The sequence below is a fragment of the Salmo trutta genome, chromosome 4 (assembly GCF_901001165.1).
Source record: "Salmo trutta chromosome 4, fSalTru1.1, whole genome shotgun sequence".
Taxonomy (NCBI): domain Eukaryota; kingdom Metazoa; phylum Chordata; class Actinopteri; order Salmoniformes; family Salmonidae; genus Salmo; species Salmo trutta.
In genome coordinates, this window is record NC_042960.1 from 35139460 (window position 1) to 35166280 (window position 26821).

A 26821-nucleotide genomic window follows, 5' to 3' on the forward strand; every position below is an offset into this window, starting at 1 on the left:
ATAGATGTGTATCTAAAAAGCCAGTATGAGGGGAGTTTTACATTTTTCGCTAACACGTGTGGCAATAAATTGCTGCCAGGTCCAGTTGAAAAACCTAACCGCTTTGCAAACACTAAATCCAAAACACGTTCCCTGCAAACAAGGCAGGAATTCACACGGAACAGAGCAGACAAGCAACCAGGGAACCATGGGTGACGCAGCAGATTTGTTGCAACATCATCTCAGAGCGTAGGCTTGTTGATCAAATCTTTCTACACACTTTCTACAAGTTTAGTTAAGAGCTTGTTGCGTAAAGAGACGGGGGTCTATTAACTCAAATAAAAAATTAAAAATATTTGTCACATGCTTCGTAAAAAACAGGTGTAGACAAATAGTGAAATGCTTACGTACATACTTGTACTTTTCCAACAATGCATAGTTGAAGATGATTATTATTATTTTTTTTTAATATAAATAGTGACAAGGAATAAATGCACGTGAATACGAATAACAATAATGAGTAAGAATAACATGGCTGTATACAGGAAGTACCAGTACCAAGTCGATGTGCAGGGGACCGAGGTAATTGAAGTGCCTTCAGAAAGTTAATGTAGTGGATCACATATCTGTGTCCCCATGTTAAAGCTTTTTGGGTACAAAAAAAATAGCATAAATCTAAGTAGCCAATCCTTCTGAGCATTTAATTGATTATTGACCGACGAGGTTAAGGTTGAGGTTAGGGAGTGAACTAAGACAGAGCAATACTCTAAAACCCCTCTGAAAAGCAGTGTCCTTCCAAGACAGTCTTATACAATGCCTTCAGAAAGTATTCATACCCCTTGACTTATTCCACATGTTGCTGTTTTAAAGCCAGAATTTTTTTCTCAACCATCTACACGCGTTACCCCATAATGCAGCGTTACCCAAATGCGGTCCTTGGGACCCCAAGGGGTGCACATTTAAGTTTTTGCCCTAACACTACACAGCTGATTCAAATTATCAAAGCCTGATGATTAGTTGATTATTTGAATCATCTGTGTAGTGATGGGGCAAAAAAAAAAATGCAAAAAAAGTGCACCCCTTGTGGTCCAGAGGACCGAGTTTGGGAAACCCTGCCATAACGACTAAGTGAAAACACATTTTTAGAAATTGTAGCAAATTTATTGAAAATGAAATACAGAAATCTCTCATTTATTGTTAGGTACATAAGTACTCACACCCCTGAGTCAATACACATTAGAATCACTTTTGGCAGCTGCGAGTCTTTCTGGTTAAGTCTTTAAGAGCTTTGCACACCTGGATTGTAAAAAAATTATTCAAGCTCTGTCAACCCACTCAACTACGGCCCCATCGATGTAGTCCACAATCATCTCCTTTGTCTTGCTGACGTTGAGGGTGATGCTGTTGCCCTGGTCCACACTGCCAGGTCTCTGACCTTGCTATAGGCTGCCTCATCGTAGTCCGTGATCAGTCCTACCACCGTCTTGTCGTCAGAAAACTTGATGATGGTGTTGGAGTCATGCGCGGCCACGAGGAGGGGACTAAGCACACACCCTTGACTCAAAGGGGATGCAACTCATGTAGCATAACCTCTGCCGTCTTGTGCTTGTCAGAGGAAATCTAGGGGCAGGGGCATCTGACATGGAGAAGATAAGAAGTTAACAGGCCTTAAACAAGCCCCTCATCTGTCATTCATCTAGCCCATATGTTTAGGGTGGGAGTTGGAGTGGAGGGGGAAGATAAGGGTGAGTCTGTCTTCTGCTTAAAATGTCAACGACTGTTGTGTTACCTCAACAGGAGTGTTTCTATCCCTGTCTTGGAAATACATGTGAAGAGACACACACACACACACACACACACACACACACACACACTGGGCAGAATGACAGCTCTGCTCGGTTGCGTGCGAGGGGCCGAGCTGGCGCTGTGTGGTCTGTGTGTATGTGAGAGAGCATGTGGAGGGATCTGTGCTGCGGAGCGGTCTGGGTAGTGTGTGTGTGTGTGTGTGTGTGTGTGTGTGTGTGTGTGTGTGTGTGTATATATATATATGTGTGGTCTGGGTGTGTGGTCTCTGGCTCGGGCCCGGGGAGAGCCTGTTGACGGCTGGGATGAGAAAAGAGCTGCTGTGTTTACTTTACTCTGGGGGCCATGCATGGACATGGGAACACAGCCCAAACCCCTCCACTCTGTAACACACACACACACACACACACACACACACACACACACACACACACACGAAGTAAAGGGGTCTTGTCCGAACCATGAAAAACGTCCCCAGACCATTATTCATCCTCCACCAAACTTTACATATGGCACTTTGTATTTGGGCAGGAAGTGTTCTCCTGGCATCTGCCAAATCCAGATTTGTCCGTCGGACTGCCAGATGGTGAAGCGTGATTCATCACTCCAGAGAACGTGTTTCCACTGCTTCAGAGTCCAATGGCGGCGAGCTTTACACCACTCCATCCGACGCCTGGCATTGCACATGGTGATCTTAGGCTTGTGTTCGGCTGCTCGGCCATGGAAACCCATTTCCTGAAGCTCCAGAGAAACAGTTATTGTGCTGACGTTGCTTTCAGAGGCAGTTTGGAACTCGGTAGGGAGTGTTGCAACCGAGAACAGACGATTTCTACATGCTACGGGCTTCAGCACTGGGCAGTCCCGTTCTGTGAGCTTGTATGGCCTACCATTTCGCGGCTGAGCCGTTGTTGCTCTTAGACGTTTCCACTTCACAATAGCAGCACTTACAGTTGACCGGGCAGCTCTAGCAGGGAAGTAATTTGATAAACTGACTTGCTGGAAAGGTGACATCCTATGACGGCGCCATGTTGAAAGTCACTGAGCTCTTCAGTAAGGCCATTCTACTGCCAAAGCTAGTCTATTGAAAATGCATGGCTGTGTGCTCGATTTTATACACCTGTCAGCAACGAATGTGGCTGAAATAGCTGAATCCACTAATTTGAAGGGGTGTTCACTAGTGGTCGACCGATTAATCGGAATGGCCGATTTCAAGTTTTCATAACAAATCGGTAATCAGCATTTTTGGACACCGATCATGGTCGATTACATTGCACTCCACGAGGAGACTGCGTGGCAGGCTGACTACCTGTCATGCGAGTGCAGCAAGGAGCCAATGTAAGGTGCTAGCTAGCATTAAACATATCTTATAAAAAAATCAATCAATCTTAACAATCACAAGTTAACTACACATGGTTGATGATATTACTAGTTTATCTAGCTTGTCCTGCGTTGCATATAATCGATGAGGTGCCTGTTAATTTATCATTGAATCATAGCCTACATCGCCAAACGGGTGATTTAACAAGCGCAATCGCGGAAAAAGCACTGTCGTTGCACCAATGTTTACCTAACCATAAACATAAACGCCTTTCTTAAAATCAATACACAAGTATATATTTTTAAACCTGCATATTTAGTTAATATTGCCTGCGAACATGAATTTATTTTAACTAGGGAAATTGTGTCACTCTTGCATTCGGTGCAACAGAGTCAGGGTATATGCATCAGTTTGGGCCGCCTGGCTCGTTGCGAACTGTGTGAAGACTATTTCTTCCTAACAAAGACCGCCAACTTCGCCAAACGGGGGATGATTTAACAAAAGCGCATTTGTGAAAAAAGCACAATCGTTGCACGAATGCACCTAACCATAAACCTCAATGCCTTTCTTAAAATCAATAGAGTAGTATATTTTTTTTAACCTGCATATTTAGTTAAAAGAAATCCAGGTTAGCAGGCAATATTAAACTAGGGAAATTGTGTCACTTCTCTTGCGTTCATTGCACGCAGAGTCAGGGTATATGCAACAGTTTGGGCCGCCTGGCTCGTTGCGAACTAATTTGCCAGAATTTTACGTAATTATGACATAACATTGAAGGTTGTGCAATGTAACAGCAATATTTAGACATATGGATGTCACCCATTAGATAAATTACGGAACAGTTCCGTATTTCACTGAAAGAAAAAACGTTTTGTTTTCGAAATGACAGTTTCTGGATTTGACCATATTAATGACATAAGGCTCGTATTTCTGTGTTATTATATTATAATAAAGTCTATGATTTGATAGAGCAGTCTGACTGAGCGGTGGTAGGCAGCAGAAGGCTCGTAAGCATTCATTCAAACAGCACTTTACTGCATTCGCCAGCAGCTCTTCGCAATGCTTCAAGCATTGTGCTGTTTATGACTTCAAGCCTATCAACTCCCGAGATTAGGCTGGCAATACTAAAGTACCTATTTGAACATCCAATAGTCAAAGGTATATGAAATACGAATGGTATAGAGAGAAATAGTCCTATAATAACTACAACCTAAAACTTCTTACCTGGGAATATTGAAGACTCATGTTAAAAAGGAACCACCAGCTTTCATATGTTCTGAGCAAGTAACTTAAACGTTAGCTTTTTTACATGGCACATACTGTACTTTTACTTTCTTCTCCAACACTTTGTTTTTGCATTATTTAAACCAAATTGATTTTATTGATGTATTATATTAAGTTCAAATAAAAAGTGTTCATTATTCATTCAGTATTGAGGACCAAAAAAAGCCGAAAAATCGGCATCTGCTTTTTTGGGTCCTCCAATAATCGGTATCGGCGTTGAAAAATCATAAAATCGGTCGACCTCTAGTGACCACATACTTTTGTATATATAGTGAAATTACATGACTGGACTGGAAAAGATTTTACAGCAGTGTGTTTGTTTATCTATCTGACAAAAATGCTCTAGGGGGCATTACAGGACCCTATTTTGATTCGTGGCAGCAGCCTACAATGAGAATCCCCTAGAACCGAAGGTAGGCTTCCCAAGTAGACAGCACAGTTATAACAGTTCACTTAAAAATCACATACAGTACCAGTCAAAAGTTTGGACACACCTACTCATGCAACGGTATTTCTTTATTTTTTACTAGACATCAAAACTATGAAATAACACATATGGAATCATGTAGTAACCAAAACAAAGTGTTAAGCAACTCAAAATATATTTTATATTTGTCAAAGTTGCCACACTTTGCCTTTATGACAGCTTTGCACACTCTTGGCATTCTCTCAAGCAGCTTCATGAGGTAGTCACCTGGAATGCATTTCAATTAACAGGTGTGCCTTGCTTAAAGTAAAATTTGTGGAACTTCTTTCCTTCTTAACACATTTGAGTCAATCAGTTGTTTTGTGGCAAGGTAGGGGTGGTATACAGCAGATAGCCCTATCTATTTTGTAAAAGACCAAGTCCATATTATAGCAAGAACAGCTCAAATAAGCAAAGAGAAACAACAGTCCATCATTACTTTAAGACATGAAGGTCAGTCAATGTGGAAAATCTCAAGAAATTTGAACGTTTCTTCAAGTGCAGTCGCAAAAACCATCAAGAGCTATGATGAAACTGGCTCTCATGAGGACCGCCACAGGAAAGGAATACCCAGTGTTACCTCTGCTGCAGAGGATACATTCATTAGAGTTAACTGCAATTCGGATTGCAGCCCAAATAAATGCTTCAAAAACTTCAAATAACAGACATCTCAACATCAACAGCTCAGAAGAGACTGCGTGAATAAGGCTTCATGGTCAAATTGCTGCAAATAAACTACTACTAAAGGACAGCAATAAGAAGAAGAGGCTTGCTTGGGCCAAGACACACGAGCAATGGACATTAGACCAGTGGAAATATGTCCTTCGATCTGATAACTCCAAATTTGAGATTTCTGCTTCCAACCGCCGAGTCTTTGTGAGACGCATAGTAGGTGAATGGATGATCTCCGCATGTGTGGTTCCCAACGTGAAGCATGGAGGTGGTGTTGTGATGGTTTGGCGGTGCTTTGCTGGTGACTCGGTCTGTGATTTATTTAGAATTCAAGGCACACTTAACCAGCATGGCTACCACAGCCTTCTGCAGTGATACGCCATCCCATCTGGTTTGTGCTTAGTGGGACTATCAATTGTTTTTCTAACAGGACAATGACCCAACACACCTCCAGGCTGTGTAAGGGCGATTTGAGTGCTGCATTAGATCACCTGGCCTCCACAATCACCCGACCTCAACCCAATTGAGTTGGTTTGGGATAAGTTGGACCGCAGAGTGAAGGAAAAGCAGCCAACAAGTGCTCAGCATATGTGGGAACTCCTTCAAGACTGTTGGAAAAGCATTCCAGGTGACGCTGGTTGAGAGAATGCTAAGAGTGTGCAAAGCTGTCATCAAGGCAAAAGGGTGGCTACTTTGAAGAATATAAAATATATTTTGATTTGTTTAACACTTTTTTGGTTACTACATGAATTCGAAGTGTTATTTAAAATTGTTGATGTCTTCACTATTATTCTACAATGTAGACAATGGTAAAAATAAAGAAAAACCCTTGAATGAGTAGGTGTGTCCAAACTTTTGACTGGTACTGTAAATGGCACTCTCTATCGTTCGCTCTGTCAGTTTCTTCTGATCATTCTTGTTGTTAAAGCTTGTGTTGTTTATCAAACATCTGCCTACTCATTGGCCACATGACTAGTGCTTAAGCATTCTCTCCCTCCCTTTCTCCCTCGCTTCCTCCCTTCCTGCTTACGTTCTAATTGGGCTAAAATGGCAGGTTTATTTTACTTGGAGAGGGACTTATAAACAAAAGTGACTGCCCCTCCTCTATTTGGTAACTCTGTCACCCCAGAGCCTAGGACTGAGCAATCGGACCAGAGCTAACAAGCTCAGGGAGAAAGGAGCTCTCTGGCTAGGCAAGACTGTAGCCTAGCGTTCCAAATGGCACCCTATTCCTAATATATTTTGACCAGAGCCCTATAGTTGTTCACTAGCCTATAGGGAGTTGGGTGCCATTTTAAACACAGCTGTAGAATGGGCTGAATATGAGGAATGGCTTGCTTCATAGGAAGTACACTGTATATTTATACTATAACAGATGAAAATCATATAAGCCTAGGCTCTAGGACATTTACTACAGCACACTTTAAACAATATGTACCCCACACTCACGATGCCAGGACACTGTTCTGTTTCAGAAAGAGGCATATGGAAGCTACCCATATAGCACATAATGTTCCTTTATTAGAATTTCAGTACTTCAGCATAACATTTCCTACAGGTTTCCTCAAGGTTCTATTTAAAGTAATGTTCTCAAATTGTTCTGAGAACGTTAAGAAACAATGTTCTTCTGTGGGAATTTCTATTTAAAGTCATGTTTTTAGAACATTAAGAAAATTTTCCATAAAAACCACAAGAAAAAAAAGTGTAACGTTCGAAGAACGTTCTAAGAATGTTATTTAAAAACATACATTCCGTTCTCAGCGTCAACAAAACTCTCTCCATCTTCCATCTTTCTAAGTGTGTTCAGGTGTGTTGGCCGCACCCACTAATTGGCCACACTTGATCTTAATGATTGCTTGATTCCGTTCTCAAAATGTTAACGCCTCCCTGGAAAACTTCCAGGGAATCCCAGTAAACCGTTCTCAGAACCTCCCTACAACCCCAAAAAAATGTAGGCTTCCAGAACAGGCAAATTTTCCTTTCCGTTGTCATAACGTTTAAAGAACATTCAGTTTTACCGGTCAGGAAACTTATGGCTTCATTTCCAGAACCAAAGGGAAACCAAAAACTTATGTTCCCACAACTTCCAAGGCAGTGCGACTGATAATCAGTCTGTCATATTAGCCCCCCTCTGAGAGCCTGCAGGGTGCAGTGTGGGTTTTAGGGGTTTGGCTGATTTTCCCCTGCTGTTTAGGCTAATGCACTGGACAGAGGGGGGGGGTGGTATTCACACGAAAAGGGGGTGACTGTACTTACTGCTCCCAAATGTAGCCCTAAAGTTGTTTATTTAGGTCATCTATTCCTAAACCTTCGGACTTACAACTTCCAGCATGAGTCCCCCCTCCTGCTACAGAAGGAATGAGTCACTGTGAGGAGGACCTGTGGCGTAGAGGGGGGTTAAGGAGGGTGGAGGAGGGTCAGAGAGGCACCCCCTTGGCTATCAGCGGGATATCCCTGCTGGAGACAGTACTGGGCTGTTTACAAACAAATCCTCAAAATAAATCCTGATACTCGCTCACGTTACACACATAACTGTCCTGCTCATTCTGAGCCAGATAATGGGTAGTGTAGAGGTCGCCTTTGCTCTGGTCTGAGCTCTATGCTGGTTCTCTTCTTCTCAGCTCCCCATGTGGGAGTGATTGACAGGTGAGAGGGGGTTAGGTTGAGTGTGTGTGTGTGTTATGTGTTATGGTCTGGGCTAGGGGCACAAAGGGACCCTTTCAGACATATCCGTCCGCCCCCCACACTGCCACCCCTGCCTCCCCATCAGTGCTGCTACCACTAAGCCTCTCCCAGTACCCCACGCTAACACTCCAGTCAGTCCCCAACATTAAACAAACACCAGATTCCATCAAAGAGCACCCTCAGTCTGAATACATAGAGCTGGCCAAACATCATGGCCCTGGTATGACTGGCCCTGATCTCTGATCTGACAGACCAGCGATTTAAGAAACCATTCCTCACTCCAAACTCACACCAGAACTCATACAGACTGCTTTGAACTGACTCTCAGTTGCAGACTGGCAGGGGACAGAGAGAATGCTGCCAATAGTTTAACAGAGAGCATCAGTTAGGCTACACTCTGTCGGATCTGTGCATTAAAGGAAAAGTAATGTGATCAATTAAAGTTCAGAAGACTGAACTAGGCTAATACATTGGCACATTTGTGACTCGTTTCAGGAAACTAGGTGTATGTCGATCGTCACTACTTCACAGGAGAGGCATTTGAATGTTTTTTGGGGGGCAGAAATGCCTTCTGGAACATGTGAACTTTCAGGTGCCTTAATAACAAATTTTTATGCCATCTGTAAATAAACATTTTAAAATTACGAGCCTAGTTAGTTTAGCCACAGAAAAAGAAAGGAACCTTCCCGCTATCCATGATTGGCTGAGATAATGGATGGGCTGGACATGCTGAGAGATGAGTTCGGATTGGTCTGCCATGTAGCACACTTCTGTCTACAACATAAGCTGCTCAGTATCTGTAGGTAATCATTTCTAACACATTTTTCTTTTTAAAGATGCTCTCCACTTTCTGGAGTTCTGAAATCAGTGGGATGTCTTGTGGAAGCAGAGTATGACAGCTAAGGAGAAAAATCTGGCATTTGATTGCAAATATGTGGAGGAAGTCAAAAAGAGACCACACAAAAGGCTGTTGCATAAAACACCTGTATCTGGGTTACATCTTCAAACTAAGGTCAACCATGGCATCTGTGACAGAGAGGAAGAAGTGTTCATCTATGTATTCGGGTAAGAGATTCTAGCTAGCTACATTTTCAGATATTATACATTTCTAATTTTGTCAACAAGTCGTTTTTATTGCAAGTTAAAGCGTACTGTTAGCTAGCTAGCTAAAGTTACGTGTATGATCTGTGTAGGAATATTATTCGTATCTCAGAGCTATTTGCATTGCTAGTTATAGCCTAATGCTTGCTAGCTAGCTAACATTGAACCTAGTTGGTTAGTTTTAGCTACCAGCAGATTCATGCATGGTAGTAACATTATGAGTTGGGATTATGGTTCATTGTTTAGCTAGCTAGCTACATGTCTAAACAAAAGACTCTACTATGCAAGTAACCATTTCACTGTACCATTTACACCTTCTGTATCCTGTGCACGTGACAAAGTTCTAAAATTCTGCGGTAGAGTGCCCTGCTTTCATCACACACAACCATAAGCTATTTTCTGTAATTAGCTCGCCATTAACTTGTAAATAATAAAATTGTGAGTTTACTTTTCTGTAATAATGAATACAAATTAGCTAAAGTTACAGCAGTGTCAGCTTATGACATGGTCATTATTTGAACTGGCTAGTCAGCTAGCTATCTAACAAGCTAGAAACAAACCAAAACATTATTTAGAAAGTAACTTTTAGTTGCCTGGTTTGCTGGATTGACATATACTAAATTCATTTTTAAACGGATGGGTTTATTGGTGTTAAAATACACCCGTTATGCTATTCTGGAGCACCATGCTGCTGATGTCATGTAGCCTGTCGTTTTTGTGTTTATACTTTTTCATAACGACAAGTTTGATGTCGGATGACAATAGAATGTTCATGATGTCACCACGAAAACTGTCTACAGATATGTCAATAGACGAAGTATAAATCAGGCTTTAGTCTTGAAATCTTTGGTCGTTTAGTACAATACCGTACTCATTTTGTTTAGCACCTGGCCTCACATGTGAATCCTTAAAGAAATGGGTGGGGCTAAGGCTTAAGAGGTGGTGAAGGATGCTGAATGGTGTAGACAAAGAAGAGCTCTCCAGTAGGTACCAAAACATTCAAGGGCAATTTTTCAAAAGAGCGGTTACAAGTTAATCAACTTTCAATAGCGAATTACTTTCCCATTGTTCCTCAACTGTAGTGTATGATATACCATTTTCTAGCTCTGAGTCTCTACTTTTATCCAATGTAAAAAACACAATTTCAAATGTTGCTAATAAGGCCAAATCGAGCCGGTCGGTCACATTTTATTTACACTGAACAAAAATATAAAGTCAACATGTAAAGTGTTGGTCCCATGTTTTTTTTTTATTTAACCTTCATTTAACTAAGCCAGACATTCTTTATCTACTCATTTGCTAGATGCAGAGTTCAACAGAGTTCAAGTGAAGGTCAAGCAAATCATAGAGAAAGCAGACTGTATTGCAATCATCTCTGATGGGTGGTCGAATGTTCGTGGGCAAGGAATAATTAACTACCTCATCTCCACCCCTCAACCAGTATTCTACAAGATCACAGACATAAGGGACAACAGACACACCGGTCTCTACATTGCAGTTAAGCTGAAGGCAGTCATCAATGACATTGGACCATAGAAGGTATTTGCATTGGTGAGAGACAATGCTGCAAACATGAAGGCTGCTTGGTCTAACGTGGAGGAGCCCTACCCTCACATCACACCCATTGGCTGTGCTGCTCATGCATTGAATCTGCTCCTCAAGGACATCATGGCACTGAAAACAATGGATACACTCTACAGGAGAGCCAAGGAAATCGTTAGAAATCGTTAGAATAGCACTTCCGGTCCGGAGCGAGCAGTCGCACTTCGCTTCGCTCCACAGGTAATATTACACTTCTTTACATTACAACGGTTTGGTTTGTTTGATCTGAGCAATTTTTTCTTAGCTATCAAAGATAATTGTGTAGTTTAGAGTAATTAGAGTAATTATCGAGGCCAGCTATTTTTTCGTACTCCTAACATAGTCAACACTGCTAGCTGCTAGCTAGTCAACACCGCTAGCTAGCCAACCGTTACCGACTAGCAACGCTGTAGATACTAATACATTACAACAGAACGATTTGACTAGTGCAGTGTTAGCTAGCTAGCTACATAGCTGTCTTTGTCATAGCTTGATAATTGTGTAGTTTAGTAATTATCGAGGTTAGCTAGGTTAGCTAGCCAGCTATTTCCGTCCCCCGCGACGCCATTGTTCCATACCTAGCCAACTATTACCGACGAGCAGCATTGTAGAAACGAAATACATTACAAAGGAACGTCTTGATTAGTGTTATGTTATGTTAGCTAGCTACAAAGTTGCTTTTGTATAATAGCCAACCTCTACCGACTAGCAGCACTGTAGAAACTATTACATTAGCTAGCATTTGTCATTTTAGTCAATAAGATTTTCGCAACGTAAGCTTAACTTTCTGAACATTCGAGACGTGTAGTCCTCTTGTCATTCCAATCTCCTTTGCATTAGCGTAGCCTCTTCTGTAGCTTGTCAACTATGTGTCTGTCTATCCCTGTTCTCTCCCCTCTGCACAGGCCATACAAACGCTTCACACCGCGTGGCCGCTGCCACTCTAACCTGGTGGTCCCAGCGCGCACGACCCACGTGGAGTTCCAGGTCTCCGGCAGCCTCTGGAACTGCCGGTCTGCGGCCAACAAGGCTGAGTTCATCTCAGCCTATGCTACCCTCCAGTCCCTAGACTTCCTGGCGCTGACGGAAACATGGATTACCACAGATAACACTGCTACTCCTACTGCTCTCTCCTCATCTGCCTACGTGTTCTCGCATACCCCTAGAGCATCGAGCCAGCGGGGTGGTGGCACTGGAATCCTCATCTCTCCCAAGTGGACATTCTCTCTTTCTCCCCTGACCCATCTGTCTATCTCCTCATTTGAATTCCATGCGGTCACAGTTACCAGCCCTTTCAAGCTTAACATCCTTATCATTTATCGCCCTCCAGGTTCCCTTGGAGAGTTCATCAATGAGCTTGATGCCTTGATAAGTTCCTTCCCTGAGGATGGCTCACCTCTCACAGTTCTGGGTGACTTTAACCTCCCCACATCTACCTTTGACTCATTCCTCTCTGCCTCCTTCTTTCCACTCCTCTCCTCTTTTGACCTCACCCTCTCACCTTCCCCCCCTACTCACAAGGCAGGCAATACGCTTGACCTCATCTTTACTAGATGCTGTTCTTCCACTAATCTCATTGCAACTCCCCTCCAAGTCTCCGACCACTACCTTGTATCCTTTGCCCTCTCGCTCTCATCCAACACTTCTCACTCTGCCCCTACTCGGATGGTATTGCGCCGTCCCAACCTTCGCTCTCTCTCTCCTCTTCCATCCTATCATCTCTTCCCTCTGCTCAAACCTATCTCCTGATTCTGCCTCCTCAACCCTCCTCTCCTCCCTTTCTGCATCCTTTGATATTCTCTGTCCCCTATCCTCCAGGCCGGCTCGGTCCTCCACTCCTGCGCCGTGGCTCGACGACTCACTGCGAGCTCACAGAACAGGGCTCCGGGCAGCCGAGCGGAAATGGAGGAAAACTCGCCTCCCTGCGGACCTGGCATCCTTTCACGCCCTCCTCTCTACATTTTCCTCTTCTGTCTCTGCTGCTAAAGCCACTTTCTACCACTCTAAATTCCAAGCATCTGCCTCTAACCCTAGGAAGCTCTTTGCTACCTTCTCCTCCCTCCTGAATCCTCCTCCCCCTCCCTCCTCTCTCTCTGCGGATGACTTCGTCAACCATTTTGAAAAGAAGGCTGATGACATCCGATCCTCGTTTGCTAAGCCAAACGACACCGCTGGTCCTGCTCACACTGCCCTACCCTGTGCTTTGACCTCTTTCTCCCCTCTCTCTCCAGATGAAATCTCGCATCTCGTGACGGCCGGCCACCCAACAACCTGCCCACTTGACCCTATCCCCTCCTCTCTTCTCCAGACCATTTCCGGAGACCTTCTCCCCTACCTCACCTCGCTCATCAACTCATCCTTGACCGCTGGCTACGTCCCTTCCGTCTTCAAGAGAGCGAGAGTTACACCCCTTCTCAAAAAACCTACACTCGATCCCTCCGATATCAACAACTACAGACCAGTATCCCTTTTTTCTTTTCTCTCCAAAACTCTTGAACGTGCCGTCCTTGGCCAGCTCTCCTGCTATCTCTCTCAGAATGACCTTCTTGATCCTAATCAGTCAGGTTTCAAGACTGGGCATTCAACTGAGACTGCTCTTCTCTGTGTCACAGAGGCTCTCCGCACTGCTAAAGCTAACTCTCTCTCCTCTGCTCTCATCCTTCTAGACCTATCTGCTGCCTTTGATACTGTGAACCATCAGATCCTCCTCTCCACCCTCTCCGAGCTGGGCATCTCCGGCGCGGCCCACGCTTGGATTGCGTCCTACCTGACAGGTCGCTCCTACCAGGTGGCGTGGCGAGAATCTGTCTCCGCACCACGTGCTCTCACCACTGGTGTCCCCCAGGGTTTTGTTCTAGGCCCTCTCCTATTCTCACTATACACCAAGTCACTTGGCTCGGTCATATCCTCACATGGTCTCTCCTATCATTGCTACGCAGACGACACACAATTAATCTTCTCCTTTCCCCCTTCTGATAACCAGGTGGCGAATCGCATCTCTGCATGTCTGGCAGACATATCAGTGTGGATGACGGATCACCACCTCAAGCTGAACCTCGGCAAGACGGAGCTGCTCTTCCTCCCGGGGAAGGACTGCCCATTCCATGATCTCACCATCACGGTTGACAACTCCCTTGTGTCCTCCTCCCAGAGTGCTAAGAACCTTGGCGTGACCCTGGACAACACCCTGTCGTTCTCCACTAACATCAAGGCGGTGACCCGATCCTGTAGGTTCATGCTCTACAACATTCGCAGAGTACGACCCTGCCTCACACAGGAAGCGGCGCAGGTCCTAGTCCAGGCACTTGTCATCTCCCGTCTGGATTACTGCAACTCGCTGTTGGCTGGGCTCCCTGCCTGTGCCATTAAACCCCTACAACTCATCCAGAACGCCGCAGCCCGTCTGGTGTTCAACCTTCCCAAGTTCTCTCACGTCAACCCGCTCCTCCGCTCTCTCCACTGGCTTCCAGTTGAAGCTCGCATCCGCTACAAGTCCATGGTGCTTGCCTACGGAGCTGTGAGGGGAACGGCACCTCCGTACCTTCAGGCTCTGATCAGGCCCTACACCCAAACAAGGGCACTGCGTTCATCCACCTCTGGCCTGCTCGCCTCCCTACCTCTGAGGAAGCACAGTTCCCGCTCAGCCCAGTCAAAACTGTTCGCTGCTCTGGCACCCCAATGGTGGAACAAGCTCCCTCACGACGCCAGGACAGCGGAGTCAATCACCACCTTCCGGAGACACCTGAAACCCCACCTCTTTAAGGAATACCTGGGATAGGATAAAGTAATCCTTCTAACCCCCCCAAAAGATTTAGATGCACTATTGTAAAGTGGTTGTTCCACTGGATATCATAAGGTGAATGCACCAATTTGTAAGTCGCTCTGGATAAGAGCGTCTGCTAAATGACTTAAATGTAAATGTAAATGTTAGATATGTGAAGGGTCATCAAGTTATAGCAGCAATCTACCTCACCAAGCAAAGTGAGAAAAAGAATAGCACCACATTGAAGCTGCCCAGCAACACCTTGGGCTGGTGTTGTCATCATGTTTGACAGTCTCCTGGAGGGGAAGGAGTCTATCCAAGAAATGGCCATGTCCCAGTCTGCCAATATGGACAGCCCCATCAAGAGGATCCTCCTGGATGATGCATTTTGGGAGAGAGCGGTAAGCATATAGCAGTAGCCATTGCACGGATTGAGGGAGACAGCGCCATCCTGTCTGATGTTCAGACTCCGCTTGCAGACGTAAGAGAAGAAATCCGTACTGCCCTGCCCACTTCACTGTTGCTCCAAGCAGAGGAAACTGCAGTTCTGAAATACATCAAAAAGCGTGAAGACTTCTGCCTGAAGCCCATACACGCCGCAGCGTACATGTTGGACCCCAAGTATGCTGGCAAGTGCATCCTGTCTGGTGCAGAGATCAACAAGGCCTATGGTGTCATCACTACCGTCTCGCCACCTTGGCCTGGTTGAGGGCACGGTTCTTGGCAGTCTGGCGAAGTACACTTCCAAGCAAGGGCTTTGGGATGGAGATGTAAAGTCGTACCAACATATCTCATCAGCCACCTGGTGGAAGGGACTTTGTGGATCTGAGGCTCTTTCCCCTGTCGCCTCCAACATCCTCCAAATCCCACCAACATCAGCCGCCTCAGAGTGCAACTGGTCCTTGTTTGGGAACACACAAACCAAAGCACGCAACAGGCTGACCAATACAAAAATTGGTGGCCATCCGGGCAAATTTGAGTTTTTTTGAGCCGTACAACAAGCCATCCTCAACAAGGTTGGAAAGTGACAGTAAAGATGAGGCCTCAGAGTCTGATGTTCAAGAGGTGGACATTAAATAGGTCCACGGAGAAGACATGGAAGCCTGAGAGGAAGACAACCAAAGCTTTAGTTTCTAGACTATCATTTCACAGATGTATGTTGAAAACGTTTTTGGGAGATGCAATGGATCATTGGGGATCATTTAATATTGCCTTTATTTTGTTCAGTGAAATCATCCCATGTGAAGAGTCAACTCATTTAATTAAAGTTCAATTCATAACTAATCCTTTGCAATTATGTCTACTTATGATAAGGTAAAATGTTTATGTTTCAGTCTCCATATGATATGGTAGATATATATCCAATGCAAAAAATTATTAGTTGTCAAATCCATTGGCCAGTCAGCACTTCTCAGCCAACACTAATACAGGACAGTAAGAGAGTAACCAATCCCAACACAGTACAGTGAAAAGGTCCAGGAGAGGTCCAGAATGGAGAAATAAGGGGTCCGGCATCCGGGTTTAGTTCTCTCTATCCCCTCTGTCTCACTCTCTTCTCCCGTTTGTTGTCCTTTGGCCGGTTCTCTGTTTGTTGGTCTCAAATTGGACTTTTAAGATCTAACTTCTCCTCTCAGAATCCTGGCAAAATAAACCGAATTTCAAATGTGGGCGCATGAATGCAGGCTGATGTTTATAGAGGGCTTAGGATGTGGAGACAGCCATAGAATGAGATTCCACGGGGAGTCAGGGTTTAAACCTTGGTAATGCCGTGTCACAAGTACAGTAACTAATATTTACATACATGGCTCATGATGAGCGTGAGAACTGGGAACAAGGACTAGGGACCGATTACCAGGATGTGTACTCAGAGCATGCGTGGACCAACTGGCAAGTGTCTTCAATTACATTTTCAACCTCTCCCAGACCGAGTCTGTAATACCTACATGTTACCAATCAGACCACCATAGTTCCTGTGCCCAAGAAAACAAAGGTAACCTGCCTAAATGACTACCGTCGGTAGCCACCATGAAGTGCTTTGAAAAGCTGGTCATGGCTCACATCAACACCATCATCCCGGAAACCCTAGACCCACTCCAATTCATGGGTCCTCAGATCCTCAAAAACGTATACAGCTGCACCATCGAGAGCATCCTGACTGGTTGCATCACTGCCTGGTATGGCAACTGCTCGGCCTCCGACCGCAAGGCACTACAGAGGGTAGTGCGTACGGCCCAGTACATCACATGGGCCAAGCTTCCTGCCATCCAGGACCTCTCTACCAGGCAGTGTCTGAGGAAGGCCCAAAAAAATTGTCAAAGACTCCAGTCACCCAAGTCATAGACTGTTCTCTCTGCTAGCACAAGCGGTACCAGAGTGGCAAGCGGTACCAGAGCACCAAGTCTAGGTCCAAAAGGCTCCTTAACAGCTTCTACCACCAAGCCATAAGACTGTTGAACAACAGATCAAATGGCCACCCAGACTACTTACATTGACACCCCCCACCCCTTTGTTTTTAAACTGCTGCTACTCGCTGTTTATTATCTATGCATAGTCACTTTACCCCTACCTACATGTACAAATTACCATGACTAACCTGTACCCCCGCACATTGACTCGGTATCGGTATCCTCTGTATATTGCCTCATTATTGTTATATTATTGTGTTACTTTTTACTTGAGTTTATCTAGTAAATATTTTCTTTAACTCTATTTCTTGAACTGCATTGTTGGTTAAGGCCTTGTAAGTAAGCATTTCACCGTAAGGTCTACACCTGTTGTATTCGGTGCATGTGGCAAATAAACTTTGATTTGAGCCAAGAAGTGCTTTAAAATAGATAGTCATTGGCTGAATGACTACAAGTCTATGGGAACAGTTACTGCAGCATGTAATTGCTCTAACACTAGACGCTGTAGTAAAAATACTGTACTAAAATAAAACTGTGGTACATACTATAGTAATTCATGTTGAATGTTCTTGCGGAATGTAGTGTACTGTAATATTTACTCTAGTATACTGCAGTATATTTACTGTAGTCTTTTTCAGACATGACTGTAGTATTTACCATAGTGTTTCTGTTCTATTATATTTGACAGAGAATTGGAGGCTTTTTCCTTCTGGAAACCTACTGGAGACATACCAAAATAACACATTTTCCATAATCTGTAGGTAGGACTGGGGTATCATCTATAACCTGTAGGGAGCACAATATATGGGCTATACTTAGAATGTATGGTTTCTCACTTATGGGTGGCAGAAATTGCGATATGGGGGAGGAAAATGGGCAGGGTATACGCACATGTTTTATTTAACAGGCAAGTCAGTTAAGAACAAATTCTTATTTACAGACGACGCGGGGCCAACTGTGCGCCGCCCAATGGGACTCCCAATCACGGCCGGGTGAAACAGCCTGGATTCGAACCAGGGACTGTAGTGACAGTGCCTTAGACCACTGCGCCCCTCGGGCAGTGTGTAGTATAGTATTCTACAGTATCCTACAGTTTACTAAAGGATTCTTTAGTAAGTACTCACTGTGGGAAAGGCGGGACGACAGGGGTGAGAGAGAAGTGCCACTCCAAAAACATTGCCCGCATCAACCTTTCAACCCCGCTGTGACCGCTCTGGTTCAATCCACCCTAGCCTAACCCTATAGCAGGGTTTCCCAATGTCAGTCCTGGGGCACATTTTGGTTTTTGCCCTAGCACCACATAGCTGATTCAAATAATCCAAGCTTGATGATGAGTTGGTTATTTTAATCAGCTGTGTAGTGCTAGGAAAAAAAACAAAAACGTGCACCTTTGGGGGGGCAGGACCGAGTTTGGGAAACCCTTCCTTAATTAAAGCAGAAACCACTGATGAGAAAGTGCCACAAAAATATAACCCGCCACTGCATTCCACCAGAACAAACAAGCAGGGGCCGGCCGGGCCACCCAACATTTTCAATTAGAGCCAGAGAGAGGGCAGGAAACAGCCCTGTGTCCCCCGCAGGGAGATGGGTGGAAGTCAGGGGTGAGGCAAGGGGTCTTCAAGGCTCCAACCAGAGAGAGGCTCAGCGACAGCTTAGCACTAATTTCCTGTGATATGCTGTGTGTCAATCACACAATGATCATACACACATGGTGGAAAAAGCTGCAGAAAATGTTCAGTAATCACTAATAAAGAAATACAAAATTTAAGTAATTTAAAGAATCCCTCAAAAATAATACAGTAGGCCTTATTGATATAGGCTTGCACACCCACACTGTAAAATATTTCCTGTAAAATGTACAGCAACTTACTGGCAGCAATTGGCCAGTAAGTTACTGAAATGTATTTCACGGTACAGCTACTGTAATCCATTTTAGGATAATATATTTTACAGTACCAAAAATCTACATTTATAGTACATTACTGGAATTACCCATGCTGCGGCATATTACCCAGCGTTCTTTGCAAGTTTTCATTTTTCACATAAATGTTGGTCATTTAGTAGGCGCCCTTGTCCTTAGCAACTTACAGTCAGTGCAATCAACCAAGGTTGATAAAAAAAATTAAAAAAAAACATTACAGTCACAGCCAGTGTTTTCCCTTAAAGCTGGCTGTCGGCTAATCAGGAGGTTACTGACTCATTTTAAGTCAGCTACATTTTCTACTTCACTACTTTTCCTTTAAAAAGTTTCAAATTGCTAGTCCGTCGAGCCTTCTCCTGCTAGAACGAATAATATGCATCTTCTAGTGATCTATTGATGGAATAGGCGCCTGTCAGTCAAAGTGAGTGATGACAGTGAGCGAATTACAGCAAAAAATCCAAAATAAGCCCAACGCGTTTCTATGGGCTTATTTTTGGATTTAAACCTGTCAACTGCCTTCCCGCCTTTTGTGACAACGACTCCCATTGTCAGGACAGACACGTTAGCATTTTGTCATTATATACAGATCTCTCGTCGCTGTCAATTTTTTTTTTACACAGAGGAGAGAGAGAGCATGATGCTTGTGAATTTGCACATCCCATTTAATGTAGGCCTAAGTGGTAACGATGAGTCGAAATCCACAACTTAGCCAAATTATTGTTTTGACACATTCATTTATTTCCTTTTGCGTGTTTCACATAGCCAGCCATGCAGCGTCGTGTCGCATAGTAGGCTATTTACTCTGCGTTGGTTGACAATCATGTGATTATTCCATAAGGGCATACACAAAATGCAAGAATAACAGATCCTTTAATAAAGCACGGAGAGGGGAAAGAGTGAGTAGTACCTATATTACTGTTAGTCTTAATTTTCCACTTGTTGTTTAACATACTGTATTCCTAGGTGTGATAACAGCAGAGGGCTTAAGTTTCATTAAGTGTGTGATACCTTAAGCCGTAGAGAAGAAAGGTTCAAAGCTGCCTGTTCAGTCACTCTCTCTCTTTGCCCACTGCTCCATCTGAAACAGCACACCAGTGTGCAGTATTTGAGGACACACACACCAACAACATCTATGCTCTGACCTTTCACCTCTGAGGGTAACACAGTAGGGGTAATGTTCCTCTACCAATAACATGACCCCCTCAACACTGACCTGACACGAAAAATTATAAATTAAGACAGCGCTTGCCTATCTGCAACACTTAGGCCTACATCATGTTGATGATATCTAAGATTAAAAATCATACAAGAAGCTTACACAAAATGTAGGCTATTGCAAAGTCTCATTTAGATCAAAAGCCTGATAAAGCAATTCAAAAAAATGTATCCAAGGAGACTTAAGCACTAAGGTAACAATGATCTGTATAGTTTCAAGACACTGACCTTCTATCAGCAACATGCTGCTGTAGTGCAATTCCATGGTAACAAAATGATGCTTAGACTCAGTTCACTTTAAAATGTATGCCAAACAAAAACCATTGATTTAAAAAGTTTAACAAACCATAAAACTGTATGAACAAAGACAAATTTGAACAATTTCCACAGAAAATGTTACAAAAACAAATTTTGTGGAAGAACTGTACAGATGCAAATAATCAGAGTGGCCATTTGAGTAATTGTTCAGCAGTCTTATGGCTTGGGGGTAGAAGCTGTTAAGGAGCCTTTTGGACCTAGACTTTGCACTCCAGTACTGCTTGCCGTGCGCTAGCAGAGACTGGAGTTTGACAATTTGTTGTGCCTTCCTCTGACATCGCCTAGTATATAGGTCCTGGATGGCAGGAAGCTTGGCCCCAGTGATGTACTGGGCCGTACGCACTACCCTCTGTAGCGTCTTAGGTCGGATAACGAGCAGTTGCCATAGCAAGCGCTGATGAAACCGGTCAGGATGCTCGCGATGGTGCAGCTGTAGAACTTTGAGGATCTGGGGACCAATGCCAAACCATTTCAGTCTCCTTAGGGGGAAAAGGCGTAAAGGAAGGGACTAACCATGCACCTGAGGGGCCCCCATGTTGAGGATCAGCGTGGCAGACGTGTTGTTGCCTACCCTTACCACCTGGGGGCGGCCCGCAAGGAAGTCCAGGATCCAGTTGCAGAGGGACGTGTTTAGTCCCAGGATCCTTAGCCTAGTGACGACCTTTGTGGGCACTATGGTGTTGAATGCTAAGCTGTAGTCCATGAACAGCATTCTCATATAGGTGTTCCTTTTGTCCAGGTGGGAAAGGGCAGGGTGGAGTGTGATTGTGTCAGCTGTGCATCTGTTGGGGCGGTATGCGAAGTGGAGTGGGTCTAGGGTTTCCGGGATGATGGTGTTGATGTGAGCCATGACCAGCCTTTCAAAGCACTTCATGGCTACCGACGTGAGTGCTACGGTGCGGTAGTCATTTAGGCAGGTTACCTTCGCTTTCTTGGGCACAGGGACTATGGTGGTGGTCTGTTTGAAACGTAGGTATTAGAGACTGAAAATGTCAGTGAAGACACTTGCATTTAGCCTGTCTGGTAGGCTCGCGTCACTGGACAGCTCGCGGCTGGGTTTCACTTTGTAGTCCGTAATAGTTCGCAAGCCCTGCCACATCCGACCAGCATCAGAGCCTGTGTAGTAGGATTCAATCTTAGTCCTGTATTGGCGCTTTGCCTGTTTGATGGTTCGTCTGAGGGCATAGCGGGATTTCTTATAAGCGTCCGGATTAGTTTCCTGCTCCTTGAAAGTAGCAGCTCTAGGCTTTAGCTCGGTGCGGATGTTGCCTTTTAATCCATGGCTTCTGGTTGGAATATGTACGGTCACTGTGGGGACGACATCATCGATGCACTTATTGATGAAGCTCCTCAATGCCATTGGATGAATCACTGAACATATTTCAGTCTGTGCAAGAAAAATAGTCCGGTAGCGTAGCATCCGTGTCATCTGACCACTTCCGTATTGAGCGAGTCACTGGTACTTCCTGCTTTAGTTTTTGCTTGTAAGCAGGAAGATAGAATTATGGTCAGATTTGCCAAATGGAGGTTGAGGGAGAGCTTTGTATGCATCTCTGTGTGTGGAGTAAAGGTGGTCTAGAGTTTTTTTTCCTCTGGTTGCACATGTGACATACTGGTAGAAATGAGGTCAAACGGATTTAAGTTTGCATTAAAGTCCTCAGCCACTAGGAGCACCGCTTCTGAATGAGAATTTTCTTGTTCGCTTATGGCCTTATACAGCTCGTTGAGTGCGGTCGGTCTTAGTGCCAGAATTGGTTTGTGGTGGTAAATAGACGGCTAAGATAAATATAACTGAAAACTCTTGGTAGATAGAGTAAGATAAGCTGTAGACCACACTACCTCAGGTGAGCAATACCTCGAGACTACCTTAATATTAGACATTACACACCAGCTATTATTGACAAATAGACACAAACCCCCACCCTCATCTTCCTGGACGTAGCTGTTCTGTCCTGCCAATGTACGAAAAACCCAACCAACTGTATATTATCAGTGTCGTTTTTCAGCCACAACTCGGTGAAACATAAGATATTACAGTTTTTAATGTCCCATTGGTAGGATAGTCTCGAACGGAAGTCATCCAGTTTATTCTCCAGCAATTGCACGGTGGCCAATAGAACGGATGGTAGAGGCGGGTTACCCACTCGCCGACAAACTCTCACAAGGCACACTGATCTGCGCCCCCTGTATCTCCTTCTTTTCTTCATGCGAATGAAGGGGATTTGGGCCTTGTCCGGGAGCAACATTATATCCTTCAGGTCAAGGCTTATTAAAGAAAAACTCTTTGTCCAGTTCGAGGTGAGAAATCGCTGTTCTGCCATCCAGAATCTATTTTCGGTCATAAGAGATGGTAGCATCAACATTATGTACAAAATAAGTTACAAACAATGAGGAAAAAAAAACACAAAATAGCGCAACTGGTTAGGAACCCGTAAAACGGCAGTCATCCCCTCCGGTGCCATTCTCTCTTTGATGGGGTGTAATCCTGCAGTAACTGGCCATAATAAAAGACCAATGGCCTTGTGCATTGTGGGCTCAGCCTATCAATATTCTGATACAGGCAAACATTTTCATAATGATCATTTCACATTCTCAACATTCTTCTGTAGTTGTCATACAGGTAGGGGTGGAGGCTTGGGGAACACACAGAAACACACACAGTTAGACTGAGAAATGGAGCATTAGCAGTTTACTAAGGATACAGCAGTGATCGAGACCAGCACCCATTGTCAGAGGTGTTGTGCTGCCAGAGCGCGGAGGAACAGCGCTCCCTCACTTGTTCCAATTTGAGAATACTATTTCTGGAAAATGTATTCTGATAAATTCTAAATAAATGAAATGTTATTACCACAAGCATTACATGAAAAACAACAGAATGACAAATCAAATAAATATGTATAGATGCCTAGAGGTAGGTAAGTTGTTGTTTCTTCCGTCTTCTCTCTGTCGGTAGCGAGAATGATGAAGAACTATAGGCTACATCTGTGCACTGCATAGTGGAATCCAGAACCCATGTGTGACCACTTGGTTAAGGCGACACCGTTCTGCCGAGGACACCCAAACCAGAGTGACCACCGCAAAGCCCAAGGAGCCTAACCCTCTCTGGAAGTGGCTGTAGCCTTGCTTGGGATATTTAGCCTACATTGGCTATTGGTTGAGACCAGTGGCGAACCGTGACTATTGGAGCTTGGCCCTCAGTTGCGGAGAAAGATCTGACGTCATACATATAGATAGAGAACTCGGAAGCCTGTGTATACAAAGCATGACTTGAGACCTTTCTTTTGCAGACCTACGTAGGAGTGGCAATTCTTTGATAGAGTCAAAACGGTCCTTAGCCACGCCTCGGCTGCGGTTCACAGAAGCAGCACACGCACACAATGGTTGCAAATATCAATAGCAGGAACCACGTTAGAAGACAATACGGTTTCGTCGTTTCAAAGAAACATTTGCAGAAACAGTCACTCAAATAGTGGCGGAATAAATTCAACCACACAACTACTCACATTGTTTCAAGACCACGGACGGTATATGCTGTCAGAGAGAAAAAGTTGTGCTGTATTCGATGATCTATCTCCAGCATGCAACAATAAAAAAAATGCACAACACAAAATGTCACGTACCCAGTACTTCCAATTGCAACGTCATTACCTTTGTTTTTACCACACAACCAGTGATCTAAAGTTTAAATAATATTTTACACATTCTATTCAAAATGATATGAACGAGATAGCAACAAAAAGCAAGCTGTAGATGAAAACTAAAAGTCCACTCCCCATTATGATGATCAGTTAAAAACGAAGTCCATTCTCCTGTCCTTCTTAATGAAATGGGCAATGGCAGGTTCAGATAGCTTGTCTTTTGATTTTAAATTCGAAATAAGTTATTTTTCGATTGAGATCAAAGCCAGGGCTGACAAGTAAGCAGATACAATTGGTGCATACTATCAATTAGTCTCTTCTGCTGGAGAAAGTGGAGCAGATGAGCCGGCCTCTTACCCTCGAAGTAAGACATTGAGTACACAACGGTGAGGTTTTTTTAAGCAGCGGCAAATCAAAATCAGGGCCATAACTTTCCTCGAGACTTGAGAATGCAGCGTTTGGAAAGTTTGGCGTTTCCCTATATACTGGGAACTTTTGTGGGTCCAGGAGGACAAGGAACATGAGCCTTTCATTGTCATTGAACCTGTTTCTTAGCTGAGTGACAATGTTGTCGATGATCACACTGTGTAGCTGTTGGTACTGCCCGCGAACGTCTCCTTGCATATGTGTCCTGTGCCCCCTTAGAACTCCGGTTTCACTCACAGTGTCCTCGTAGATGGAATCGTATTTTCATTTTTCCCTCTCTATGGTGTTGCAGAAGTCATCCACCCTGGACAAGCAGAACTGCACGTCAAACTCCCTGTTCCGCAATTTTCCGAACAGCACGTCGGAGTATGCAAATATAGAGTAGAACGTGGACAGCAGGAAGCAGAACTCGAAGCTTGTCAGGTGCGTCATGTATCCATCTGCGCTGTGAACGGCGTCTTCATCAGAGTCATCGTGATGGTCCACTATGTATTCAAAGAGTTCCGCCTTTTTTTTCATACACAGTGCAAACTAAGCGTGAGAAGTTCCATCGTGTTGGCGCCACTGGCATATTTCATCCAGTAGTTTTGTTCGTTTGACAGATCTTGAGAAAAAACGCTGCTAGGCCACCAAGATGAGAAAAATAAAGTATTGCATTCTTTTAGTTTACCAGCACCTTGTGACATCACCAGATTAAGAGTGTGCGCATAGCGATGAATGAACAGAGTTTGCGGGATAGTTTCTTTCACCTTGGCTTGTACTCCATTTATACCAGAGGCCATCGTAACACAACTTTGGCCGTGCATTCACACTAGAGGTCGACCGATTCATCGGAATGGCAGATTAATTCGGGCCGATTTCAAGTTTTCATAACAAATCGGTAATCGGCATTTTTGGACATCAATTATGGCCGATTACATTGCACTCCAAGAGGAGACTGCGTGGCAGGCTGACTACCTGTTATGTGAGTGCAGCATGGAGCCAAGGTAAGGTGCTAGCTAGCATTAAACTTATCTTATAAAAAAACAATCAATCTTAACATAATCACTAGTTAACTACACATGGTTGATGATATTACTAGTTTATCTAGCTTGTCCTGCGTTGTATATAATCGATGCGGTGCCTGTTAATTTATCATTGAATCACAGCCTACTTCGCCAAACGGGTGATTTAACAAGCGCATTTGCGAAAAAAGCACTGTCGTTGCACCAAATCAGGCAGTGCAGGAGTTGGTCTCCCGGCCTATACAAGATTTAACTTTTCATTAAAAGTTAGTCTTGACAGTGCTAGCTGTGCCACCAGAGATTCTGAGTTCGAGCCCAGGCTCTGCCGCAGCCGGCCGCGACCGGGAGGCTCATGGGGCGATGCACAATTGGCCCAGCGTCGTCCGGGTTAGGGAGGGTTTGGCCGGCAGGGATATCCTTGTCTCATCACGCACTAGCAACTCTTGTGGCGGGCCGGGCGCAGTGCACGCTGACCAGGTCGCTAGGTGTACGGTGTTTCCTCCGACACATTGGTGCGGCTGGCTTCCGGGTTGGATGTGCGTTGTGTCAAGAAGCAGTGCGGCTTGGTTGGGTTGTGTTTCGGAGGACGCATGGCCTTCGCCTCTCACGAGTCCGTACGGGAGTTGCAGTGATGAGACAAGACAGTAACTACTGCCAATTGGATACCACGAAATTGGGGAAAAAAAAAAAGTTAGTCTTGAAAAGGGCAATGCTAACAATCCTCGATTACTCTCTCTGCAGTTGCCATCGCCATCGTTACATACACTCATTGCTAGGCTCAAGCGTGAGAAAACAAGATAAGGCTCGCCATTGGCTCCGAATTAGTGACGTATACTTAGGCCCACTAGAGGACCTTGAGGCGTCATACAACTGTCCCACCTTTTAGAAGACAATTTGTGATTGGTTGATTCTACGGTCATTCCAAAATGCTGCTCTAATTGAAGTCAATGACAATAACGTTGGCTGGTGCCTTCTATTCAAAGTCTGAGGGCCTAGCCAATGAGCATTGAGCACAGCTTGATTATTTCTACCAAGAGACTACCAAAGAAAAATTCTGATTGGATATTTTTTTCTCTTGGATATTAACCCTTCTTTTTCCAACACAAACTGAAGAAATCCAATAGGAAGATCATTACAATTAAGACAAAAAAAGATTAAAACAATGAAAACAAAATGACAAATTATAATATATAAAAACATATACAGATTTGCATCTACCCTTAGGCCCTCTGAGGGCGTAGA

General features: G+C 44.2%; 1 protein-coding gene across 6 annotated transcripts in view; it reads right to left on the reverse strand.

Moving 5' to 3' along the window:
• Positions 1-26821, reverse strand: part of LOC115192287 (exocyst complex component 2) — a 97531-nt gene that overhangs the window by 68462 nt on the left and 2248 nt on the right. The gene's annotated exons all lie outside the window — the stretch shown is intronic.